The sequence below is a fragment of the Rattus norvegicus genome, chromosome 5 (assembly GCF_021556685.1).
Source record: "Rattus norvegicus strain SHRSP/BbbUtx chromosome 5, alternate assembly SHRSP_T2T, whole genome shotgun sequence".
Taxonomy (NCBI): Eukaryota; Metazoa; Chordata; class Mammalia; order Rodentia; family Muridae; genus Rattus; species Rattus norvegicus.
In genome coordinates, this window is record NC_141538.1 from 55,036,212 (window position 1) to 55,042,083 (window position 5,872).

Here is a 5,872-nt window from a genome sequence, read left to right on the forward strand (position 1 = left end):
AAAGACTTGCTAGGATTTAATTATCAGACATAGGAACTTTACATTAAAATGCTTAATGATCATAAGCAGACAATGACAATGACTGCTTTTTTTACAGAGCACTGACTCTCTGCATCGATTCCCTTCAGACATTCTACATGCATTAGACCACTTAGTCTTCAAGCAACCCTATGACGTAGGCTCCCATTGTATCAGTACAGGATAGAATAGGATATAGGACAGACTGTTTAAAAACCTTGTATAAGGTCACTCCCTGAGGAAGTAGAGAAGCTTGAAAGTCTTATTTCAATGACCCCTATACTCAACAATTCTATTTCCCTGGCATGGCACACAGAAATATACCCCTTCATCTAACTCAATATGAACGTTAAAAATGACTTTCCCCTATTTGTTCTGGCATTCTCAAGAAGCACAATACAAAGGCTTCTACTCTACTTTGTCTCTAGAAAAGTCCTAGGAGAGGTACAAGAAGGAAAAAAAAATGCTGTGTTTTTGCAGATTCAGGCTCCAAAGATTAGGAAAGGAGAAAAAAACAAGCAATGGTTTTTTAAAACAATGAATGCTGTTTTCCTTTAGCCATAAGGGAATTTTAAAACTTGACAAGCCCATTCAGCTTTCAAAGCATTCCACATTCCCCACCCACAAGCAAATGCCAGAAGGTGCCAGTTTGAGCCAACTCCGGGTTCAGAACAATTTTCTAAATACTGGATCAGATTTCTTCAAAGTCCACACACCATAGATGAATACTTCCATTGTCTTTAATTGGCCTGATGAAATGTGCTTAGCAATTTATCAACTAATTAATTAATCTTAAAAGCACATTTCAGCAAGAGATGAGACAGTCAGGTACAAATGCAACCCAGGAAATGATAGGGGATTACTACTTCAAAAAGATTAAAATCGCTGCTCAAGATCTTTGAAATTTTAGAGTTAGGTTTTGTATAGTCTCAAATTCAATGAAGGATTTTCTGGGGTGGGGGAAATCTGATTACATAAAGAAAGCAATTTCCTCAATTTGAAGGAGAGTTTTTTGTTGTTGCTGTTTTTGAGAAGAAAAAGAAAATGCTGATTACAATTATTTCATTCACTCAAGTACTGTTCACTGGAAATGTACTCTGTGCCTAGCCCCATGCAAGGCACTAGAATATAGAAACTGCTATGTATAGATCTTGTTGTCTAGCCATATGTGGGGAGATGTACAAGCAAAGAAATCATGTAATAAAAGATCGTATGGTAAAAGAAATATGTTCTAGGGACCTGGGGAGCAAGGCTGAATAGGTGAACCCATACTGTGTTGCTAAGATTTTGGACTTAAGTCTTTTAAGTGCTGGAGAGAGTAGGCAATCACAGTATTAGAAGGATCATGCTATTGCCAGTGAAGAATGGGCTAGAGGGTAGGGAAGCACCACAGGCAGAGTGAATTCCACTCTTTATAAAAATCATTCCAGAGTATTCTGAGGTCTCCATTTCGGTTCTCTAATCCATTTCCCCTTGCCCTACGACATAAGAAATTTATAAATTACCTTTTAAAGATTTATTTTGTGTGTGTGTGTGTGTGTGTGTGTGTGTGTGTGTGTGTGTGTGTGTGTACATGAACATGAACCCACAGAAGCCAAAAGAGAACACCAGATCCCCTGGCACTGGCTGTTGTGAACTGCTCTATGTGGGTGCTGATAGCCAGACTCCAGTCTTTTGCAGGAGGATCAGCAAGAGATCTTAACTCTGAGCCACTTCTGCAGCCCCATATGTCACCTTTTGAAAGTGCTATCTTGTTTCTAGGCTTTTGAAGTTTCTCCAATATCTACAATTGCTTTATACTTGAATTTCTCTGTAGTCAGATGTGGGGGTTTGAGTAGACTCATGCGTTTGAATGCTTAGCCATAGGGGGTGGCACTATTAGGAGGTGTGGCCATGTTGGAGTAGGTGTGGCTTTGTTGGAGAAGTATGCCATTGTGGAGGCGGGCTTTGAGGTCTCATATGCTCAAGCTATGGCCAGTGTTGACACAGTCTCCTTCTGCTGCCTGTGGATCAAGATGTAGAATTTTCAGCTCCTTCACCAGCACCATGTCTACCTGGATGCTGTCATGATGATAATGGACTGAACCTCTGAAACAGTAAGCCAGCCCCAATTAAATGTTGTTCTTTGTAAGAGTTGCTTTGGTCATGGTGTCTATCATAGTGTCTATAGATTGAATCCACTTACATGTATTGAGAGTTGTTCTATGGCTTAGAATATGGTACTTGGGTACATGTATGTGGGTACATGTAGGTTAATATCAGTTATGTTTCTATTGTTGTGATAAAATACCACACCCAAGGCTAATTTTCAAACATAGTTGACTAGAACCAGATTTTTAATTAAAAAATCACTTATTTAAGTGTTTCCCTCCGGAACGTCACAAGCTAGGCTCCACTGTATGCACTGCTCTCAGCACTGTCTTCTAAGTTCCCATAATAGGTCATTATGCTTAACACTCAATGGCTTTTCTAGTCCAAAGCTGCATGATATTTCCCCAAACAACATCCCATGAACCCGGTCCCCATTTTTGTTTTTGCTAGGTTTCTACTGCTATGATAAAACACCTTGACCAAAAGCACCTTGGGGAGAAAAGGGTTTATTTGGCTTTCATATCCAGGGTCACACACAGTCCCTCCAGGCCACAACCAAAACTAAAGCAACAATAAAGAACATTTCTTACTGGCTTCCTCCCCATGGCTTTCTCCACCTGCTTTCTTAAACAGTGCAGCATCATCTGCCCAAGGGTGACACAGCCTACAGTGGGCTGGGCCCTCCCACATCAATCATTAATCATGAAAATGCCCCAGACTGGCCTACAGGCCATCGGATGGAAGCATATTCTCAATTGAGGTTCCCTTTCCCCGATAACTCTAGCTTGTGTCAAGCTGACAAAAATCCAACCAAGACAAGTTTGGAAGTTTTAGGAAGTGGGGTGTGGCTGGAGGAAGCAGGCCTGAGAGCATGTTGTTGAAGGTGTATTTTGTCCTTGGCCCCTTCCCCTTTGCATCCTGGCTACCAAGAGATAAACTGTAGAGGGCACAAGTGCTCATAGATAAGCACTGGAGAGACCAGGAATGTTAGTCATGGACTAGAGTCTCCTCAGGGAAGGAAGCGTGTACCTGTTTCCCACCCAGAAGGCTGGGAGTGGATGTTGTTAAGAACCTGGTGACCTTTGCTCTCTGTAGGGCTGGGCTTCACTGAAATCCCTCATAATGTTTATACCAGACTCTCCCAAACTAGACCTTTGTCTCTATCTTTGTTTTTCAGTCAGTGGAACCCATCCTTAGGGGGATATCACATGTATTTTATAACCTACTGATGACCTCCATTAGAGACCACAGGATCCTGGGCTATATACCTATTTTTATGGTAGAGGCCTCATGTACGTTGCAAAATGTAGTCACGCCTTGAGCTTTATTGTGTACTAGGATTGGGATAAATTTTTTCCAGAATTTTTTTCCCCAAAATCCCACTGTACTTGAATATCTCTAAAAGGAACCGGCCTGGTGAACTCATGATGAACTGAGGTCCCTTCTTGCCTCATAGAGTTCGTTCCTTTGCCAGCAGTAGGGCTTGCAGGGACTCCCTCAATAAATAGCTTTGCACCTCCGTACACTCCCAAGTATGATGTTCGGTTTTACCCTGGGTTCCGAAGCGACCAAGTGACCATGGACCCCATGGATCCAGTGTGTATTTCCTTCTGTAAAGTGACGTTCCTCAGGTTATTTTGTTACAGTGTAATTAAATGTAAATCAGTAGGGCTATTATGGAGACTAGTATACGAGGTTCCTTACAAAGCTAAACACGGGGCTGGGGAAAGGGATCTGGATAAAGTGCTTGCTATGCACGCAAAAGAACTGCAGCTCAGAATCTCGGCAACTACATTAAAAAAAAAAAGCTGTCCATAATGGCACCCCATAGTCTCAGTATGTGATGGCTGAAAACACAGAACCCTTGGGACAAGCTCTTTAGACTCGCTGAACCTGCAAGCTCTAGCTCAGTAAAGAAAGTGGACAGTCACTGAGGACGACATCTGATGTCCAATGTCATACTCTTACATTTATACCCCCAACCACACACACGCACACACACACAACAGATCTGCCAGATGATCAATGATCCCCATTTCTGGACACATAAACAAAGGAAGTGAAATTATGCCAAAAAGGTCACTGTCTGTCATATATACGGTGCCTCTGTTCTCAGAGGATAAGTAGTCCATATTATGCCAGGCATCAGTCTTGTGCCATTCAACAGATGAATAAGGAAAATATGATATACACAGACAAATGTGGTATTTGGCCAGAGTGAAATCCTGCTGTTTGCAATGAAATGGATGGAAACAGAACTGGAGAATATGATGTTAGTTGAGATGCCCCAGATACAGAAAGACAAGGCTCCGAGTGTTTCTGCTCACGTGTTGATCTAGAGATGTACTTACTGAAGAGAAGCCGAAAACAGTGTGGAGGCTGGACAAAAGGAGACCAGAGTATGCTCCGTGTATAAAAACACTAAATGTATACAGGAAGTTAGGGCATGTTAATAAAAAATGAAAAGCTTACTTTGCAATAAAAAGTGGTTTGAAAAAGAACTTCAGAAGAGTTGGAGAACAAGACTTGAGTCTTCCAGTGCCCTTCAGTTCAACAGTGCTGAGTGCCTACCACAGGGAGGAACTGTGCTAAATGCTGTGTGCTGAGAGACGATGGGACAGCCCGGGAGGAAATAGAATGGGAGCCGTTACTGGCTGAGAGTCAAGCTTTAGCTCTCACATCTAGCATGCCAGTTATGGTGGTGGCAGCCTCAGACAGTCTTGTGGGAAGCACCATTTGTTCACTGAGGCCAGTGACGCTCTTCATTAAGTTAAAGATCACTCAGCAGATTGGGAGGGAATCAGTTTGTGCAATCCCACAACAGTCAGTGCAATGCCACTATTTTTCTGTTTAGCTTGCAGTATCTCTGTATGGTTGTTTCCTGGTTTGAGAACCGTGCACTTTTCCAGTGTTAGGAGTAGAAGCCAGAGCATGCTGTCCACTCCTGAGCTGCATTCTGAACTCTGAACGTCTTCATGCTGCAGCAGATCTCTCAGCTACTATGAAGAGAATTCTCTTGAAGTAAAAGTGTCAATCTCCTTTCTTGTTTTCCAAATTAAAGCACCTAAAAGTGCTTTGTTCAGTCTTTGGATTTTACGTTGGACACCTGCATCAATGACTTGGAAAGAATAAATCAGTTTAGATTACATTAATATCATTGTAAAGGAACGTAAAAATGTGTGTGCATGTTAGTGTTTTAGTGTACACATGCCATGGTACACTAGAGGTCAGAGGGTAAGCTGTAGGAGTTTCCTCCTTTCACCCTGTGGGGCTGTGATTTAACTCAGGTTGCCACGTTCAGCAACAGACACCTTTACCAACTGAACTGTCTCTCTGGCCTCAGCAGGAAATTTTCCAAAAGAGAATTTAAGAATCATTTTGTATGTGAAATATGAAGGGGGAAAGTCAAGATGCCATGCTGGAAGTTAAGATGAAAGCTTTACTTTTATGTTTTGAAAGACAAGATCATGTAGCCTCACGTAGCTCAGCTGGTCTTGAACTCTGTATTTGAGGCTAGCCTGAAGCGTCTTCTCCTGCCCCTATTTCCCAAGTCCTGGAATTACAAGGATGCACTAACACACTTGGAGCTTTGACTACTCTTTTTAGATATAAAATTCTAGCACTTTTCATAAACTTTAAATATCTTCTTTGAAGAAAGATGAAAAACAATGGGTTGGATCCAACATGATTGTCAGCGGACGAGGAAGCTAATCACGTCCCTCTCACAGCAGCATTTTCCATAAATAATGAACTAAAACACACA